We start from the raw sequence: 20,510 nt of genomic DNA, 5'->3' as shown, positions 1-20,510 counted from the left end.
GTGGCTGGAGTCCACTCTGCGCTCCCGCTCCTTCTCGTCAACACTTCTCACCAACTCCTCCTCCCAGCCGCGGGGGAGTTTGGTATCAAGTACCTGATGGGTTAGCTCTGCCGGGACTCACTCACTGTTGGCACGCCAGGAAGGAAGCGCATTTTCCTTGTGTCTTCCAGAATACCTGCTCTCTTTGTAATGTCTCCGCCTTAACCCCAAGGCCCCAGTGATCTCAGCAGATGAACAAGTCGCCCGATCTCCTCCTGACGCACATCAAGGGGGCCTCTGCTGCCTCCTGGGCAGATTCACTTTTCACAGAATTATTCTGACAACCTCGCTTGCTGACCTCAAGAAACTCAGCAAATGCGTCGACTTGCCTCAGGGATGCAGGATGGGCAACGTCCGTCTCCAGATCGGAATGCTTTCTTTTTATAGCATGCTAACAGCTCTTCCCAGAAAACACCAGCACCACACCATGCCACGCTGTATTTAATTACAGCGTGTCAACCTCCCTTAGAGGAATGTTGGGAAGATTATACTTTAAAATAATAAGCGTGGGAAAACGACAGATTTGGGATGTTTAACACTTACAAATATTCCTGCAACATAAGTCAATAAATATCTGTGCGGGCCTGTGATACATCTTGTGGTTGTAACCTTGGAAAAATTCTAATTTGCAGGCTCCCTGTCTCCCACGAGGCACCTAACAGAGCTTGGTATTTAAAACCTACCCTTCCAGGGAGGAGGCGCATTCCCACACCAGATGTTCATGGCGTCACATGAGGACCCCAGGCTCCGATGCTGTGTGCATGCAGCGCTCTGCACGGCCACGCTCCCCGGAGCTCACGCCCTGAGAGCGAGTCTCTGCAGACGTCCGAGTCCACACGGAACAGCACCGTGGTTTGTGTGTTTAGTGATGGTCTGAGAACCCAGGGTGGGAGGTCTCACAAGGCAAGCTCTGGGCCCTGCTGACGCGGGCTGGAATCCTGTGATCTGGAAGGAACCCGTGCCTTGCCACGGTGTGGTTTAAGGAGAGAGCTCCTGAGAGGCGTGCGGGGAGGAGGAGGCGTGTGGCGTGTTCCCCCGGGTGCGTACCTTCCCCTTCTTCCATCTGAAAAGTGTCTGTGGAGCCTCTATGACCTGCTGGACGAGGCTGGAAGGGGGTGTCCAGGGAAACGAGACCCTGCTCATCTCAGGAGCTCCTCATCTGCTTGGGAAGGTGAGGAGTAACCGAGGACCAGTTACGAGACCTTGGGACGGTCCACGTGGAACGCTACAGGCCAGGCCTTTATGATGAGGTGGAGAACTGTACTTATTAGACATTAGCTCAGTTGGTAAAGAATCCGCCTGCAAAGCATGGGACCCCAGTTCCATTCCTGGGTTGAGAAGGTCCCCTGGAGAAGGGATAGGCTACCCACTCCAGTATTCTTGGGCTTCCCTTGAGGCTCAGCTAGTAAAGAATCCACCTGCAATGCAGGAGACCTGGGTTCGATCCCTGGGTGGGAAGATCCCCTGGAGAAGGGAACGGCTACCCACTCCAGTGTTCTGGCCTGGAGAATCCCATGGACTGCGTAGTGCATGGGCTCACGAAAAGTCAGACACGACTGAGCGACTTTCACTTTCTCTTTCATCCAGCCCGTGAGGATTTCTCTCTTGGTGATACGCATGTAGAGAGCTCCCTGCTCCCCGAGGAGGCAGGAGACCACCGGGGGACAGTGCAGGTCCTCTCGGGGGTCTGGGGAAGGCGTGCGCAGTCTCTCCAGGCTGGGAAGTCTCGGGGCGGGGGCGAGGGTGAAGAAAGCGGTGCCTGCCTGGGCGGTACGTGGGGCCTCAGGGAGGACGGAGAGCGAATCCAGGGAGCAGGAGATCGGAGGCTTCGCTCAGGACAAGAGGGGACCAGCCAGGGCGGCAGAGGGGCCTTCTCAGGAGGGCCGGCCGTGAGCCGGGATTCCTGTCACGTTCTCTGGGAGCTGCTGATAACGGCAAGAACCCTGTCTCAGTTAGGATGGGGGGCCTTTGGGGGCGATGCCTTGCGGACCTGGAATAAGCCTGGGAGGCAGTGAGGACAGAGTCGGCAGAGTCAGAAGAGGGGGCGTCGCTGGAGGAGGGGTGGGCGCAGAGGCTTGGCGGTGGACAGGAAGCTCCGAGGGAGCTGGGGGTGGGGGCGCGGCTCGCCCGGCTGGGGCAGAGCTGAGTGGGGGACAGGGCAGTCAGCTTGCTCTACAAGGTCAAGTCAGACTCTAGGGATGCTTGCACACTGGCAGGTGCTGAGGAGCCAGCTGGAAGGGTGGCATGGTGCGGGGAGCTGGTGGGAGTGAGGGGCCTGGGGTCAAGGCCACGGTTACAGAGCCATAGCCTCGGCCCAGGAGGGGTGGCAGGAACCTTCGTGGATGAGGCAGCTGGTAGAGCAGACCAGGCAGTGAGCAGAGAACGGGGGGAGGATTGGGAAACCCAGGGGCCGTGTGGAAGGGCCAGAGAGACAACAGGAAGGAAGCCAAGCGCTGAGCTCCTACGAGGCACGTTCGGCACGGTCAGGAGTGCGCTGAGGACTTGGTCATCCCCACGGTCACGCTATGGATGCGGAAGCACGCATGCCACGTGGCTGAGGGAGCCTGAAGACCCGACGAGCTGGGAAGCTGCCGGCCACCGGGGGCTGGGCGTGCGCAGATCTGGGCTCTTCACTTCTCCCCGCGCATCCCCCGGGCCTAATCCGTGGACCGGTCTCCAAGGTGGTGGAGCAGACACCAAGAGAGTGAAGGAAACCTTGACTATGTTCTGATCGCAATGGCTTTAAAGTGCAGGCGAAAGTCCTCCGGGCATTGGCGTGGGCTGAGCAGCATCTCAGAAGTGGAGGTGGAGTGGGTGTCATGCTTGGGGTGAGGGGGGCTGGTCTCTGGGGGGACGCTGGGGGCAGGCCTGTTTTCTGCATCTGACGTTTGCTCCCAAGCTGGGGCCAGGCCCTTGGTCCCCTAACCAGGGCGGGGTGACCTCATGCCGGCCCCAGGGCTGCAGACTCCTCCTCCTCCTGGTCCCCCGATGTGCTCCTCAAAGCCGGCTCCCTGGAACCCTCGGGGTTGCCGTGGGAATGGGGAGGGCCAGCTTCCTGCTCTCCTTCTCCCCTGCTTCAACCCACCCTTCCAACCACCACTTGCAAAGCCCTTTTGTGAGTTTTATTGCTATATCTGGGGAAAGGTTGCGTTTGAACACAGGACTCTGCGAGCATCTCTCTCTAAATCTCAGGTGAACTTTTCAGATGTTTCTGGGGACACCTGCCGGTGTGACATTCGGTGATTCTGGCACTGCGGCCCCTGAGGGCTGGTGGAAGGCGAGGCCCAGAGACATACGTGCTGTGCTGTGTGTGTCCCTCTCCCCGGACTCAGGGAGCCCGCGCCTGGGCACACGGGAGCCCAGCTGCGAAGCAGGATCCCACACGCCTGCGGAAGCTTTCCTGTCGCTTCGGCCCAGTGGTGGCGGCGTCTGCTGCCCCCAGACAGGACCAGGTGCAGGAGCACAGCAGGCTGAGTCGCCCCCGCCGCAGCCCCGCTGCGGCCCTGGCCACACGGGGCGGGCAGCACTCACCTGCAGCCTGTGCGCCCGGGCAGAGGGGCGGGGCACACAGCTCAGTCTCTGCTCATCCCCAGCACCTGGCCCGCGGGCGTCCGGCAGCCCTGGGGGTGCCGCCCGACTGGGCACCGTCTTGCAGGCTGGTAGCAGCAGCTTGAGAAACATTCTTTCTGATGTTCAAGTTACAGGCGCGCGCTTGAATAGGCCACGACCACTGCTGATCCTCCCCCCAGGCCAGCACATCCCGATTCACTGAGTCGCGTGCTGGGAACTTGTGGTGGGGGATTAGAGAGTGTCAGGCCTGGGGAGGCAGGGGGCCGTTGCAGGCCAGTGCTGGACGGTCAGAGACTCCAGAGGCCCCAGGGGTGGGGGGCAGGGGGGCGGAGAGCCCTGCTGGGGAGGAAGGCGGCACAGCACAGCCTTTCATGTGTTCTGGGAGGTTGAGAGTTGGAAATGTAACTTTGTATTTTCACACCTTCTGTCTCATCTAACCTGCGATGTAGATATTATCATTCCCGTTTTCTAGATGAGCAAATCGAGAATCAGAGTAAGTGGCCTTACCCTTACCCCAAATCCTGCAGTGGAGCCCGTGCTCCAGGGAGACTAGCACTGGGAGACGGCCTGAGTTAGGGGTCCCCAGGGAAAGAGAGCCAGTGGGCTGTGTGTGTGTGTGTGTGTGTGTGTGTGTGTGCACACGAAGGGGCGGGAGCTGTGGGACTGGCGGGCTGAAATGTGTGGAGCGGGCTGCTGGGCTGCAGGCCCAGGAAGAGCAGGCATCCTGGGTCCAGTCTGAAGGCGTCTGGAGGGGAAGCCCACCTTTTCCCGGGATTCCAGTCTTTTCCTCTTGAGCTCTGCGACTGTTTGGGCGAGGCCCTCCGTGACTGGACGATCTGTAGCTCTCCTCTGCAGGTTGGACCGTTAGTCACACTTTGCAGATACGCTCACAGATGTGCTGACTGCTGGCCAGACTCTGGCACACAGTCTACCCGAGTGGATACATAACCTTAACCATTCAAGGGTCTCCAAGGAGGTGAGAGCAGGCCGGGGAGACACGTGTGCAGAAGGCTCCAAGCCGCCCCTCTGCGGGAAGCCCTTCTGAGCACGGGCTTGAGCCGAGGACATCAGGGCCGTCTGCTCACAGCAGTGTTGCGGGGCCCGTCCTTCCGGAAGAGCAGTGAGAGGGTGAAGCTGTCAAGGGGCACACCGCCTCTGGACACCCAGTCCCGGCCCCCATCTCCCCTCATTTGACGGCCTTGCTCGGCCTCCTCCTGGAGCTCCGGCCTCCGGCTGGCCTGGGCCCGTCACTGTGCAGAGCGCAGGATGGGCAGGGGAAGGGGACACGGCCGGGGGAGGCTGTCCTGACGACACGAGGTGGAAGTCCGTCGTTTCCAAGGAAGAAGGATGACCTTTGATTTACTCGGGGGCTTGTCTGTTCGTTCATTCATTTTTCCAACAAATATGACGTCTGCCACCACCCAGGCACCAGGACCCAAATATTAGCAGGAAGTGAGGGCTCCTGAAAGGATATTTTAAAAATCAACTAAAGGCTAATTGGCCAGGCGTTCCCGGGTGGGGACAGGAAGTCTGAAGGTTACTGGGCGGGTACAGCAACAGACTCTTCCTGAAGAGCAGAAGGGGTCAGGAAGGAGCCGCAGAGTCGTGGAGCAGGGAGACGCCGTGTGACTCAGTCCGGGTCTGCAGCACACCTCCTTGCTGAGCAAGGAGCCGCTCTGAGCGCAATGGCCCAGAAGGGCCCCCGAGTCCAGCCTGGTGGCTCAAGTGGGTAGGACTGGGTCTCACCGGTTACACGGGGGTCGACTCCTGTGGGAGCTTCAGGTGACTCAAAGATCACCAGTGCTAAAGGATCTGCCTGCAATGCAGGAGGTGCGGGTTTGAACCCTGGGTCAGGAAGATCTCCTGGAGAAGGAAATGACAACCCACTCCAGTGTTCTTGCCTGGGAAATACCACGGACAGAGGAGCCTGGTGGGCTGCAGTCCATGGGGTCCCAAGGGCTGGACACGACTGAGCGATTAAACAACGATGATGACAGCTCCTGTGGGGTGAGCTCTGAAACTGCTGCCAGGGGTCGTGGTGGACCCCCAGGACAGCCACTGCCGAGTGCTATTCACTGGGCAGCTTCAAACAGCAGACGTGGATTCGTCCCCGGTTTCAGAGGCCAGACGTCCCGTGTCAAGGTGTGGGCAGGCTGAGCCCCCTCTGCTCTGCCTCCTGCCCCTGGCGGGGTGTCCTTCGTCCCTCCTCGGTGCTCCCCGCCTGTAGACACGCTGCTCCTGTCTCTGCCCCGTTTCATGGGGCTCCTCCCTACCTGTGTGTCTCCTCTTCTTTGGAGAACACCAGTCACACAGGCGAGGGGCCCCTCTTAGGGGGTTCAGCTCACTGTGACCTAACCAGTGACAGCTGGAATAACCCTAGTTCCAAGTGAGTCTGCAGCTGAGGTCCCGGGCGGGAGCTGGGTTCTGGGGACACTTTGGCTGGCACCTGTGTCAGCAGCTCCACTGAGGCTTATGGAGATGCCAGGAGATTCGTTTCTGCTCCTTGTGCTAAAAATGACTACGTGGGGGAGGGGCGGAAACTCAGGGACTTGGTCCCAGAGCAGGAAGCCCCCCACCCCACCCCGCCCTGCTGCCTGCTGGGCTGAGAGCCTGGGGGAGACACAGGCTGCCGTCCACTCAGCGACCCACAGGGACTCACCTCCAGGAGCAAGCAGGGGCTGTGGTTTCATTAAAAACACCTGGAGATGGAAGCTTTTTGAGTCTAAGTTTTCCAACCCACCCAGAAGCTTGACTACAATTTTTGCTTTTTTAAAAACAATCTTTTTTTTTTATGTCATTGTTCAGTCGCTCAGTTGGGTCCAACCCTTTGCAACCGCACGGACTGCAGCCCGCCGCGCTTCCCTCTCTGATTTTAACGTCTTTGTTGAATTTGTTGTAATATCGCTTCTGTTTTGTTTTGGATTTTTGGCCACAAGGCACGTGGGATCTTCGCCCCCGACCGTGGATTCAACCCACTCCCCCTGCACCAGAAGGCAAGGTCTTCACCACGGGACAACCAGGGAAGCCCCCTATAATTTCTACATTTTACCCAGAAGATTGGCACGGATGGGGGGAGAGGGGAGGCGTGGTGAGAAGGAGGCAGCCCCGGGCCGTTGTGGGTGGTGGAGATGGGGTGTCAAGAGCCCCGAGGACCAGAGCGTGGGGTGGGGTGGGTGGTCCTCCTGCGATCTCAGGGCCCAGGGCAGACAGCCTGAGGCTGGTCCAGCACCCGCTCTCCCTCCTGGCTCCCCCGCGTCGTCCCGGCACTGCTCTTCTGAGGCCAGGCGGTGCTCCTGGAAGCTGGTCTGAATGCGGACAGCCCCGGGAGCGTCCAGGCTGGGGATGCCCGCTCAGCTCCCTCACCCCCTTGCTCCCTCCTGGCCACCAGCAGGGATTTCTTGGAGACTGGAGATTGCTTTGCAGCTGGCCAGAGGGCTGTCTCTGACCCCGCCCCAGGCTTAGCCTCTGGGTTAGTGGGGGACACAGGTTTCTTCAGGAACAAACCTCCCCACCTCGGCTTTTCCTGTCCCAGTAATTAATCACTGTGCCCTGAACTCCGTCACCAGCTGGACGGGTCTGTAGGAAATGGCATTGCCTTCTCCTTGTAACTGGGAGCCCCCTCCTTCTGACCTACAGGTTAGAAGGTTAATTGAGATTTCTGCGTTTACATTCTAATCTCCATGTATAAGGCGTGATAAATCTTTATCACTCTCAGCCAGGCGGTGCTTCATGACTTTTCCAAAGGTAAAGCCTGGTGTGTTCAGGACGAATTACAGGGCAAGAATGTCTCTGATAAACCCACGATGGCGGAAAACAAGGATGATTTGTATGGGGTGGAATTACAGAGACAACCCAGGCAAGTGCGCCTTGAATTCCAGCCTTGTCAGAACGGATTGCTTTTGTCTTTCTAAAGCGTTCAATGAGGCATTTCACAAGGAGTTTAGCTTCATTTTTGTGCGTGCCGCTTAAGAAATCAGAAGGATTTTTAAAAGTAAACTGCTTAGATGCAAATGGAGTTTTTCCAAAAATTAAATAACTGGAAGGGGATAGAAAGCACTGCCGACATACACTGTTAATGTATTTGGAGATGTTCTTTCTACCATTACTTTCTTTGTGCTGACCGGAACAGTGGGCTCTGCTGGGTGGACCGGGGTTCAGGGAAGCAGAATGGTTAGGGATACAGTCTTTGAAATCAGTCCAGCCCTGGCTCAAGGCCTGGAACTAACATTGACCAAATGATGACTGTGGTCCAGTCATGAATTTCCTAAGCCTTTATTACCTTACTTTTAAAAGGCCAGGTCAACATAGGGGGTCTTTGTGGAAAACAGGTAACACGGTGCATGTAGAGCACAGAGCATCAATCCTGGCAACAGGGGGAGCCCAGGCCATAGCAGGGCCTGGTGAGGGCGATGGTGGTGGTGGTGATGGTGGTGGTGGTGATGGTGGTGGTGATGGTGGTGATCTTGGTAATGTTGGTGGGGTGATGATTTTGACAGATTTAGTATCTATACAAGGCCTTGAATTAAGCCCTCTGCTGCCATTTTGTTTCTGTGTTCTCAGTATAAAGAGTTTCTTCCCGCCCAGCATCTTAAGGACAGTCGCCTTTGCGGCCCTTTTACTCTTCGCACCACGGACGGCACCCACGCTGCCTGGCCTCTGTCATTTGTTGAAGACTGCAGCACTCACGCTGCTGTCCTATTTCACTAGGCCCCTTGATTTTCCTCATTTTCCCGAATCCTACCATGCCAGAGTCTCTAAAGATAGCTCCAAGCATGGGCCCTTTGCGGGCATTTAATACATATTGAGGGACCCCCAGTAGGAGGTGGAAGAGGAGGGTTCCTTTCGAGGAGTCTGCTTGGCCGGTGTTTGACCCACCGTTTTCTGAAGTTGACCTCTCTTGTCTAATGGTGAAAGAGCTTTGACCCCTTCGGTGTCTGTGACGCCCCATCTGAGTGGGTTCTTCTCATGGCTGGCGGGTTGATGGAGACCCTCTGAAGTCAGCTGCATCACTGCAGTGAGGTTTGAACTGTCCACAGTGGAGGTCACTTTGGTTTTGCACTGTGTTGGGGCCAAGCGCACCTTGAGCCCACAGAGCAGCCGGGGCCCCGGCGGCGGGGGCCCCTCCTCGATCTCTCCGTGTCCTTGCCGCAGCCCCCCCAACCCAACCCCTGCTGTCTGCTCACCACGTCCTGTCCTTTGCCAGAAGCCTGAGCCGCCGCTGTTCACAGGCTGCTGGGATCACGGTGCTTGATTGACTGAAACCTGGGGAAAAACACGTTCTTTTTCCTTTTTAAAGAAAATGATTTACCAATAATATTAAAGGGAACATGAAGAGGAGACAGTCGCTGTTAAACAGCCTGTTTCCACTCTCAGCCTACACCCCGTCTCCCATGATAGAGAAGACTGACCGTAGCACCCAGCTGTCCCCCACCCACGGGTCTCTCTGCAACCGCACTGGGAAGAAGCCTGGGTGGGGAGGAGCAGCCTTCTCAGCCCTGCAGACCCCGCCCCAGCCTGAACTAGGGGCAGGAGAGCCGCTGAGAGGAGCGGAGGGACCCCCCCACCCACGGCTTGGGCGGCACCACGGACGTCGGGACGCTTCCTTCCTGCCGTTTCTCTGCTCCGCTGCCGCCATGCTTTCCCCCCGCTTTGCCACCATCTCCAGGTAGATGTGCTGGGGGTACAGGAAGACTGCGTCTAGCCTCGGGGAGAGTGCATCGTGGCGCATGCCATTTTGTTTTGTTTAGGCATTATTCCTGCTCATGGTCCCAGGGAAGAGTTAAAGAGGCTTAGACTGTGTGTGTGGGCCTAGCCGCTTCAGTCGTGTCTGACTCTTGGAACCTGTGGACCGTAGCCCACCAGGCTCCTCTGTCCATGGGACTCTCCAGGCAAGAACACTGGAGGGGCTGCCGTACCCTCCTCCAGGGGGTCGTCCTGACCCAGGGACCGAACCCACACCTCCTGTGTCTCCCGTACCGCAGGCAGACTCTTAACTGCTGAGCCACTGGGAAAGCTGCATACCAGCAGGTCACCATGGGCAAAGGTGAGCGATCGAGGGGAAAGCGTGCACGAGAGCAGAGAGACAAGCCAAGGCCGGAGGCTGTTTCCATCGCGGCAAACCCGCCTCCTCTGCGGGTTCTGTGGGAGTTCCCGCTGCCCATGGAATCGCTCTGACACGCCGACCTGCGGTGAGTGTGGGTCTCCTGGTCTCGGTGGGTGGGTGAGTCATCGCCCATCGTCTCTTTGCTGGAGAGGAGGTTCCTTGAGGGCAGAAGTCATGCCTCACTGTCACCCAGAGAGCCTGACGTGTAGGCCCTCATCAGCAGTGTCTACCGGAGCAGACGGAATAAAACTGCCCTCCAGCGCCTGAGAGCAGCTCTGCTCCTGCTCTCCTCACTGGGCTCCCCACACGGGGTGAACAGGTGTGACGACACGAAGGCGGGCGTGAGTCAGACCCAGGCTCCGTTTCCCAGGCTTCACCCCGCCATCCCACGTCCAGGTCCCCTTCCCCTTGTGCTCGGAGGTGTGTGCCCCGGAATGCCTCGTTCTTGCTCTGCCACCACGGACGTGGGCCACAGCCCACTGCTCCCGTCCTCCTGGCAGATGGCTGGGCACAGTGGTAACACCACGTCTCACGCATTGAAGACTTACATCTCCCCTGACTCTACTGTCTCCAGAATCGGATGTGTCTCATAGTCGATGCAGAGGCTTTATTTAACTGCCCCTTATTATCTCCTTTCTTAGCAGTGCCCCAAATAACGGTGAGTCACGGAGCTGACAGCTGCCCAAGATCCGGAAACACTGTTACTCACGCTTGCTGAGTGTCTATCACGCATCGGCCATGGGTCTGCGTGTTCTAACCGCTGCACTCCTCCCGGCAAGCCTGCATCCCACATGCGGTTACTGTGCCAGCCCTGTAGACAGTCCCAGGCAGGGAGGGGAGAAGGAACTTCCTGTCTTCACAGGGCCCCAAGCTGGGACATGTCAGGGCTGAGATTTGAACCTAAGCCATCAGGTGCCAGACCATAAGCAGTGGTTTTAATCAAAGCCACTTCACCAGGGTTTTCCCCGGACCTTGCTGCACCCATGGCCTCACCCATCACGTTGCAATGTTGCCCAGGCTCGATAGCGCAGTGAGGAAAATGCAGGGGCGACTCGGATGCAGCGAGATATTCCACAAGCGTGTAGCTGGCTTGTGTGCTTGTGCTCAGAAAACTTTGTGAGATCCAAGTCAGATGTTGAGATGGTGCGGCGTGCCTTGGGCCCAGGCTCGATAGCGCAGTGAGGAAAATGCAGGGGCGACTCGGATGCAGCGAGATATTCCACAAGCTTGTAGCTGGCTTGTGTGCTTGTGCTCAGAAAACTTTGTGAGATCCAAGTCAGATGTTGAGATGGTACGGCGTGCCTTGGGTTCTTCCTAAGGTGAGACAGAAGCCCCGTGGAGCTGGCAGGGAGCTGCCCTGGAAGCCGGGCTTGTCCAACTTGCAGGAGGAAGGTTCAGGGTCCTGCGTGTAGGAAGTGTGAGGTCTCGGGGGCCTCGGGGGCCTCGGGGAGCCTCACCCCATGTAATGTAGCTGCCGAGGATGTCACGGTGCCCTTGGTGACCGTGTTTGCAGGCTCCAGGGGGATCAGCTGGGAGACCCAGGGCCTCCTGGTGGCTGCCTGGACTCAGGGAGCCCAGATCCACACCCCAAATCTGCCGTCTGTTCCCACACGCTTCTGAGGGGATGTTGGGCCTCTCTCTCTGTGCCTGGGTCTCTGGGCCTGTATAGTGGGAGTGACCGTGATGTCTTCCTCAATGTCGTGGTGAGAATTCAGTGGTAAATACACCCACTGTCCTTGGCTGGTCCCGGTCCAACAACGTCTTCATGGCCACGATCGTCACCACCCAGCCTGAACTGTGGTTCGTGCTGCCTCTCAAACCGGGACCAACACTGTGCCGAGCCCGTCCCTGAAATCCTCAAATTCCTCGCTGGTTATTGGGTCATCTCTGTCTCCCCCTTGACCTCCTCCCCCACCCCTACAACCATCCATGGCTGCCGGGGGTGGGGGTGGGCATTTTCCTGATCGCAGTGGACTCTGTGGGTTACGATAAATCCATGACACGGTGCGGTTTGGTGTTAATTTCAGGTCCAGGTCCCATTCTGAGAGCTTCAACTCCCAGATGAAGGTTTAGTTTAACTGGGAAGAGAAGCTGCGTTTTGTTCTTACCCTCTGTAGGTGGGACAGCAAAAAGCAAGGTCCGACTGTGCGTGTGGACAGCAGGCAGCGATGGCTGTTTACAGACCGTCTTTTGTCCACGAGTTACATCTGCAGGCAACAAGTCCGTGTGGAAGGCAGCCCCAAGGGGGGCCCAAGGGCTCTGCTTTCTGGAAATCCAAGCCCTCCTGCCACTGTATCGGGGCTGTTCTGCGTGGTTAAGGGCAGCAGGGGGACAGGCGTGCCTGAACACGGAGGAGCCCCCACCTTCGCCTCCTGGATCACGTGTCCAGGGAAAGCAGATGCCATGCACAGGCAGACAGTACTGAGAACAGCACCCAGAGAGCTGCTGAAGCGGACAAACAGCCCCACTTGCCGGCAGTGAGAGGAGAGGAAACATGTGCCAGGCTCCCTCCCCGACCCCAACACAAGGCTCCGGAAACTCTCCGGACTTCCCGAGTGATAAGAACAGAGGGGACCTCTTCTGTTCTCATACTTGATCTTTGACTCCAGCCCCTATACAGACCTTCTAAGCCTCTTGGAATTTCCTGGGCGACGGTCGTGTCCTCTGGTCTAGGGAGGTGGCTCCAGGTGGGCATGTGGGTGGGAGCTGGTCACCAGGAAGACCCAGCCTGGACGAGAAGCTGGGAATTTTCAGCTCCCCTAACTCCTTCCCTAGAGAAGGGCTGAAAACAGAGCTCATGATCCATCATGCCTGGATGATGAAGCCTCCCCAAATCCCAGAAGCAGAGGGGTCAGAGAGCCCCCAGGCGGGTGAGCACACGGAGATGTGGGGAGCAGCCCCCAGGGACGGTGTGGGGCTCCGGGCCCTCCCACACCTGCCCTACACACATTTCTCTGCGTCCTTATCACGTCTTTCTATAATAAACTAGGAGAGTAAGCAAATCTTTCTGGGTTCTGTGAGCTGCTTTAGAAATCAATCAGACCCAAGGCGGGGGGCATTGGACCCTCCTGTCTAGAGCAGGGGAGTCAGAGTCGCAGGCAACTGGCATCTGAAGGGGGGATGGGGCGTGTGGCAGGGGGCCAGTCTGCAGGACGAGGACCCTCCCTTCGGGGTCTGCTGCGCTCCGGGCGGTGTCAGAATCGAGTTGGACCTGGGACACCCAGGTGGTGCTGGAGACTGGCTCCTTGTTGTCATGGGGGGAAAACCCTGCATATGCACGAACACACACACACACATACACGCACATGCACACGCACACACATGTACATGCGTGCGTACACACATGCACAAACATGCATGTGCACACACGCACGCACACGCATACACATGCATGCGCACGCACACACACGCACACGCACGCACACGCATACACGCACATGCACGTGCACACGCACGCGCGCACACACACACGCACACACACACGCGTGCGCGCACACACACGAGAACCGGTCACAGAACCCAACCTGGGAGAGGGGCTCCCAGCCCCGGATAACCCGGCAGATGACTATGGCTTCACGAGCCTGAGATGAGAGCCCCCAGAACAGGGCCAAGCTGCTGCTGCTGGACTTCTGACTCACAGAAACTAGAGATGGTGTTCGCTTCAGTTCAGTTCAGTCTCTCAGTTCTATCCGACTCTTTGCGGTCCCGTGGACTGCAGCACGCCAGGCCTCCCTGTCCATGACCAACTCCCAGAGTTTGCTCAAACTCATGTCCATCGAGTCGGTGATGCCATCCAACCACCTCATCCTCTGTCGTCCCCTTCTCCTCCCACCTTCAATCTTTCCCAGCATCAGGGTCTTTTCAAATGAGTCAGTTCATTGCATCAGGTGGCCAAAGTATTGGAGGTTCAGCTTCAACATCAGTCCTTCCAATGAATATTCAGGACCAATCTCCTTTAGGATGGACTGGATGGATCTCCTTGCTGTCCAGGGGACTCTCAAGAGTCTTCTCATTTGTCCCTAGAGAAATGCAAATCAAAACTTTAGTGAGATGGTCTTTCACGAACCACCAGAATGGCTTAAAAAAGCAAAAACAAAACCAAATGTGGCTGAAGATGTGGAGAAACAGGGAGCCTCCCTCCCTGGAGGCAGGAGTGTGAATGATGCGGCCACTCGGGAAAACGGTTTGGCAGCTTAACAGGTGAACGCGGATGTAAACAGGTGAACGCGGATGTAAGCAGGTGAACGCGGATGTAAACAGGTGAACGCGGATATAAACAGGTGAACGCGGATGTAAGCAGGTGAACGCGGATGTAAACAGGTGAACGCGGATGTAAGCAGGTGAACGCGGATGTAAACAGGTGAACGCGGATGTAAACAGGTGAACGCGGATGTAAGCAGGTGAACGCGGATGTAAACAGGTGAACGCGGATGTAAGCAGGTGAACGCGGATGTAAGCAGGTGAACGCGGATGTAAGCAGGTGAACGCGGATGTAAACAGGTGAACGCGGATGTAAGCAGGTGAACGCGGATGTAAGCAGGTGAACGCGGATGTAAACAGGTGAACGCGGATGTAAACAGGTGAACGCGGATGTAAACAGGTGAACGCGGATGTAAGCAGGTGAACGCGGATGTAAACAGGTGAACGCGGATGTAAACAGGTGAACGCGAATTTAAACAGGTGAACGTGAATTTAAACAGGTAAACGTGAATTTACTACGTGACTGAGTATCTCCACTCTCAGGTATGGACCCAAGAGAAAGGAAACACCGACGGTAGCCATCAGGAGCGATGGATAAACAGGATGTGATGTAGCCACACAGTGAACTATTGCTCAGCAATGAAAAGGATTGAGTATCTGATACATGTTATCACACGAACAAACCTCAAACACGAAGCCAAGTGAAAGAAGCCAGACCCAAGATCCCATGCACCGCAGCTCCGTTTAGAGGAACTGTCCTGAAAAGGCAAGGGAGGTGGACGGGGGTTAACTATTAATGTACGCGAGGGATCTCCTTGGATGATAGACAGGTTCTAAAACTAATTTATGGCAACAGCTGCATAACTTACCAAAGTGAAGCAAAAATTACTGACTCATACATTGGAAATGAGTGGATTTTATAATATGTAGAACATGCCTTAATAAAGTCATTGTAAAAATCTGTCTCAGGGATGTCCCCAGTGACCCAGTGGTTAAGAATCTGTCTGCGGGGTCACGGGTTCTATCCCTGGTCCGGGAACTAAGATCCCACGTGCTGCAGGGCAACTAAGCCCTCACCCAACAAGTACCGAGTCCCCACCTGGCAAGTACTGAGTCCCACCCACTCTGGAGCCTGCGGGCTGCAGCGGGAGACGCCACAGGCACTGAGACGCCCTCGCACGGCAGCTTGGGAAAGCTCAGGAGCCACGACGAAGGGTCAGTGCGGCCAGTGAACAAATAAATAAAATGGAAAAGCCTGTTTTAAAAAGACTGTGGTCCCAGGGATTATGCTTCCCACTAAAAGAAGTGAAACCTAGGATCCGATCATTTCCTCCTCATTTGTGAGGGCATCACGTGACATGTTAGTCATCATTAAAAGTAAAAACAGGGAAAAAAAAGAAAAAGCAGCGGCCTTCCCTGCCAGGTAAGGGCGTCTGTTGTCTTTGGCTGCGGGTTGGGCGGGGCCTCCAGCTGCCGGAGGGGAGCTTGGGGCCGGCTGCTCCCGAAGAACATGGTGCAGACTCCCCAGACCCGCCTCCCCGCGGACCCCTCTGCTGGGAACTCTGGAGCCTGAAGGGCCGGGGTAGGAAGAGGGCCTTCCAGAGAGAGGGCTGTCCCTGGGCGGGCGGTGGAGACTCTGCTGGGCTGGGCGCCCTGCCCCTCCCCGGTCATGCCTCGGCGGCTCTGTCTCATCACGGGGACCTGAGCAGAAGCGTGGTGTTAAAGAAGCAGCAGGCTGGCCTGCACGCTTAGAGCAGGCCTTGCCCGCTTCCTGGGGGAGTGAGGAGGAATGTGGGCCAGGGGTTCGGGCTTCCCCGGCCACGTTTGTTAAAACTCAGGTCTCAAGGCTCTGGGCCGTGGTTTGTCTTTGTCCATCGTCAGACCGGAAAAGCGCGGGGTTTCTGCACCAGGCAGGGTGTGGAGGTCCTGCCCTGTGCCCCGGGCCCCCACCGCCCTGTGCCTCAGGCTCTGCTGCAAGGAGAGTCTGGGGGGCAGACCCCTGGCCTTTGTCTTGGGGTCCAGGCTGTCTATTCAAGTCCGTGCCTGTGAGGGGGCTCCTCCCGGCTCCCCCTCCTGCTAGGACCCACCCACCCGCGGGCTGGGGATATCGGTGACCCTGAGCTCAGAGCTCTTCACGGCCCACATCACAGCCGGGCCAGCGAGGCTGAGGACAGGGGCCTGTAGCACCCCGACAGCTGTTACACGCCGTCTTCTCCCAGGCTGGTGAAACCTCTGCTCGGTTCAGGCTGAGGTCGAGAGCCTTGTCTCTGGGGCAGAGGCGTCCTCTGCTATAAATCCTGGGGAAATCGCTGCTGGTGGGGGGTGGGGAACTCGGTGACGCACGGACCAATGAAACACCAGGCTCCTGCAGTCCTGTGGGGCCGGGGTGGTTCCCGCCGCTTCCCGCGCCGGAGCCCTCTCCCACGGCCCTCTGAGGGCAGAGTCGGGACTCGCCAAGGCCTGAAGCCCCCCTCAGGCCCGAAGCCCCACTCAGGCCCGGATGCTTTTCCTGCTGTGGGGGCAGCGGGGCCCTGAGAGAGCCATCCATGTAATGCGGGCACCAGGCAGAGGGCTCCCTGGCAGAGTGAAAACCAGTCCTAAACCAGGAGAGCCCACTGTCGTGAGGAACCACAGGCTGGCCGCCTGCCCGCCTGGCCATTCCAGGGAGGTGGCCTCCTGCCTTCAGCGCCCCGCCTGCCCTGGAGGCCCGTCTGACCCTTCGGCACCAGAGCCCACAGCTCATGTCCTCCCAGGCCTGGCTCCGGCAGCTGCGCCTGCCTGACCCGAGCTTCTGAAGCACCTTCTGGGCTCTGGGCCCCTGACGGCCACGCTGCGCTCACCCGGCTCTCCCCACCCCATCAGCTGTCCTGGGCCCGGCAGCCGCACCTGGATCCACCCGGCTCCACCCGGACCCAGCCTGCATGTAGCAGGCAGCCCAGACCCGAGAAGCAGCCTTTCTCAGGAAGAGCATCCAGGGCCTGCACAGGGGGAGGGAGGGCCCCCAGGTTCGCAGGCAGGCAACCCTGGGCTCTGGGGCTTCCCGGGGGACCCCAGCCCCTTCTTGAAACCAAGCCCCCAGGGGCCCCCGAGGGACCCCTGGCCAGCATTATACCCACTTTGCCACTAAACCATTTGGCCTAAGTTGAAATTCTTGACCTCAAAGAGAAGTGTAGGACACATTCTCCTTTTCCTTTACTGAGTCCCAAACCCAGAGTCTGCGGAACCTTCTTAGGGGCCAGTTTGCAAATGTGGGCAGCACCCCTGGAGACAGAGCTTCCAGCAACAACGTGATCTTTTCTCAGTGATGGATCTAATGACCAGCACGTTGTCCTTCAGAAATAACCGATTTGGGAAAATCTGTGGGTTATAAAAAGAAAGGGGAAGCCCCACCAGAACAAGGACAGGGAGCAAAGCCGGGCAAAGTGCCGCTCAGGTGGAAGCTGCCACTCGCTTGAGCTGACGCTTAATTAAATGGACGCAACAGGTCGCGGCTGGGTTGACGGTCCTCGTTCGTAGAGCTGCATCGGGACAAAAATCCAAGAAGCACTAACACACCAAGCCTTCCCAGAAAGACCACCTGCATTTTTAGGTGCGAAAGGAGACAGATGGAACGAGCAGGTGTCTAGGATGCGGACCCTTCACTTCTGACTCTAGCCTGTGCCATTTCTGTGGGTTTCAGAATGCCTGCGTCCTAGATGACGAGATCGCTCAGCCCAGGTCTTCAAGCTCCGGCTTTAATAGCCTGGGCTGAATCCCGGCAAGGGAGGGCTGGAGGCTGAGTCCCACCCTGCACATCTCGAAGTGTAAATCCACCTTTCAGATCCACCAGCTCTGAGGCTTCCCAGATGACGCAGAGATCTGGTAATCTCCAGAAATAGCTCCCCAAGGAGACCGCAGGGCGCTGAGTGACGAGGGCCTGGACACCCGGCGGGTCTCCCAGGCTCGCCCAGGGTGTCTGCACACACTTAACTGGCTGCCGGGAACATTCTCGTGGATTTTCAGGGATTTCAGGCAGGACTAAACCCCATGAGAGCTAGGTAGGGCCGGGGTGGAGGGGAACAGGGGTGACGGGCTAGCTCCTGGGAGCTCCACCCAGGGACTTCCCCCCACCCCTTACCTGCGGGACACGTGCAGAGAGCTGGAAGGACGCAAAGATTAGAGGGAAAGACTTGTGGGAAATCCCCCCACAGTTACCACGCCCACCCAGACCAGTAAACACGGGTATCAGTGGGGGCTCCTGGGCCCCGCCCCCGCCCCCGCCCCCAGTGTGCCCATGCAGGCGTATGTGTGGGGGTCAAGCTGTGCCAGGGGCAGGGCACCGCTGCCTCCCACAGGGACCCACCTGTGCCAGAGGCAGGGCACCTCTCTCTCCCACGGGGGCCTGTCTGTGCCAGCTGTCTCCCGCTCCCTCAGCCCATCCCGGCCCATCCTCGCCTGGCCGGCGGGTATACAGTTGCACAGCTTAGAACGTGGGTACCTGACTTCCAGTCTGCTGAGCCCATCACCCTGGTGTGTAAAGATGTGTCAAGCTCTAAAAACCCCGTTAAGTGCAAATAACTATTTTTGGCTCAAGGCTGGTCATGCACGATGAACTCTCCTAAGCGTGACATCACAGGGTCACCTCAGACACGTGCCAGGGTGTGGATCGCACACCCCACTTCAGCGTGTACGGCAGACACCCCTCCTCCCCGACGCAGCACTCTCTCTCTGCGGCAACAGCCCATCGGATGCAGGCCCAAGAGGTAAGGCCTCCTGCAAACAGACTCCCAGAGCCAGGCAGCACAGCTGAGCCCGCGGGGCGCGCTCCATGGGCTCCCCGGAGTCTGGGCCACGGCGGGAGGGAGCATCGAGGGAAGCAGCCAGGCTGTCCGGCCTCGCTGGCAGGTGTGACGAGAGGAGCTGCGCAGGCTCCTGCAGCCTTCCGGAAGATTCTGTGCCCGCTGGGTCTGCAGCTGCCCCAAGTCTCCAGAGAGCACTGAGCGAGCACCCTGCCTGGAAGTGGGAGGAGGGGGACTCATCCACCCTGCGTTTCCCACTGATGCCTCCCCCGCTACAGAAACAAAGACGTGCTGGTCCCATCAGCCCAAAGAAGGGACACACACCCTGGCTGGGAGTCTATGCCGGGTGGGAGTGGGCACGGCAGCAGGCCGGGTGTGGACCTTGAGCCTCTGAGCTGAACTGCAGAGAATGGGCTCAAGGGGCCCCATGTGGGATTGCGGCTGCTTTCCAAAATGAAAAGAAGTGTGTGTGTGTCTGTGTGTGTGTGTGTGTCTCTGTGTGTGTCTGTGTGTGCGTGTGTGTGTCTGTGTGTGTGTGTCTCTGTGTGTGTGTGTCTGCGTGTGTGTGTCTGCGTGTGTGTGTGTCTGTGTGTGTGTGTCTGTGTGTGTGTCTGTGTGAGAGTGTCTGCACACCCTTGCCTGCCTGGAAGCAGAGCAGCTGGCAAAGCACACGCCCTGGGGACTGCGGAGTGAGTGGTGCGCTTTGTCCATCGTCGAGCTTTGCTCAGGATGGCACTGATTCAAGCGGCCTGGCTCATCTCAACCTTCCTGTTGCCATTTCAGAGGACTTCTAAGGAACTGGGTATGTTTTTAAAAGTGTGTGTGTGTGTGTGTGTGTGTGTTTCTTATTAAGAACACGTAAATTGAGTAATATTTTTCCCCAGAAGTAAGCACTGGACCAGCCTGTGATCACTTCTGGCCCCTGATTCCTGAACGTGGCTCCAGCTCAGAGCCGAGTGTCTGTGAACTTGGCCTCAAAGGGCAGGCGTGCAGGCTCAGTTGCTCAGTGTCCAACTCTTTGCAATCCCATGGATTTTAGCTCACCAGGCTTCTCTGCCCATGGAGTCTCCAGGCAAGAATACTGGAGTGGTTTGCATGCCCTGACCCAGGGATTGAACCTGTGCCTCTTCCATCTCCTGCACTGGCAGGCAGGTTCTTTTACTCAGGCAGCCCAAAGTGCAGGAAACACCCAGAACTGCCTTCTGCAAAAGGCCACCACTCCAGGAGGGATACGGTTCATGCTGGTTAGCCAGCAGTTGAACTAAAATCTTCCCTCCTACTCCCTTGTTAGGGAAAAGAAAGTTTTAGAAAATATTAAGTTTTACTGATAGCCCAGAGCAGGCAGACTCTCAAAGAACCCATGGTCAGGTTTTCAGACATCTGGAGACATCTGGGGGCGTTTTCACAATAATGGGGGTGAGGCAGCCCTGGGGACCCTGGACCTGCTGCAGCGGGAGGGGTGGGCCTGCCAAACGCCCACGGAGCTCCTGATGAAACACACCAGCATTTCACTGAAAGAAGGAGTGAGGCAGAACCGCAATAGCAACAACGAAACCAAAGAAAGAAACCATCCTCTTGTTTTCTCAGCACAAGGAAGCTCTCGCAGTGGGCAAGGCCACCATCCTCTCTGATGGGCCCTGGGGTTTGATTTCCCCTTCTCCGCCCCTCCTGCTGGAAGCCTGGTGACAGCGCCACGGTGCGGACACGAAAGCTCGGCCACAGCCACCGGTGACAGCTGCAGCGACACAGCTGGGCGTGAGCTGTCCTAGAAGAGTCAAGGAGACGCCACTTCTACCGGCTCCTCTCACCAAGGCTGCAGC

At 57.6% G+C, this 20,510-nt stretch overlaps 2 long non-coding RNA genes across 11 annotated transcripts in view; one reads left to right on the top strand and one right to left on the bottom strand.

Moving 5' to 3' along the window:
- The first annotated feature begins 5,168 nt into the window (after nt 1-5,168).
- On the top strand, nt 5,169-12,714 carry LOC138445387 (uncharacterized). Of its 8 annotated transcripts, XR_011258843.1 has the most exons (5): nt 5,207-5,338; nt 6,546-6,607; nt 9,357-9,497; nt 9,591-9,797; nt 10,357-12,714. It is a non-coding gene; the product is annotated as an uncharacterized lncRNA (long non-coding RNA). The 8 variants fall into 8 exon arrangements; XR_011258844.1 differs by lacking the exon at nt 9,357-9,497 and having other exon boundaries at nt 5,176-5,338; nt 6,546-6,602; XR_011258841.1 differs by lacking the exons at nt 6,546-6,607; nt 9,357-9,497 and having other exon boundaries at nt 5,169-5,338; nt 11,830-12,714.
- LOC138445384 (uncharacterized) overlaps nt 7,866-20,510 on the bottom strand; it is a 31,701-nt gene continuing 19,056 nt past the window's right edge. Inside the window, exons 4-6 of one of the 3 annotated variants that reach the window (XR_011258833.1) lie at nt 13,351-13,731; nt 12,335-12,494; nt 7,866-11,919 (exon numbers count right to left, since the gene is read on the bottom strand). This is a non-coding gene — a long non-coding RNA (uncharacterized lncRNA). Of the gene's footprint in view, nt 11,920-12,334; nt 12,495-13,236; nt 13,732-20,510 lie in introns of all 3 variants that reach the window. The other 2 variants (XR_011258831.1, XR_011258832.1) reach the window with 2 other exon arrangements.

The sequence above is a fragment of the Ovis canadensis genome, chromosome 8 (genome assembly GCF_042477335.2).
Source record: "Ovis canadensis isolate MfBH-ARS-UI-01 breed Bighorn chromosome 8, ARS-UI_OviCan_v2, whole genome shotgun sequence".
In the NCBI taxonomy this organism is placed as follows: Eukaryota; Metazoa; Chordata; class Mammalia; order Artiodactyla; family Bovidae; genus Ovis; species Ovis canadensis.
Note: the sequence above shows the minus strand (reverse complement) of the source record. Positions and strands in the feature narration are given on the sequence as shown.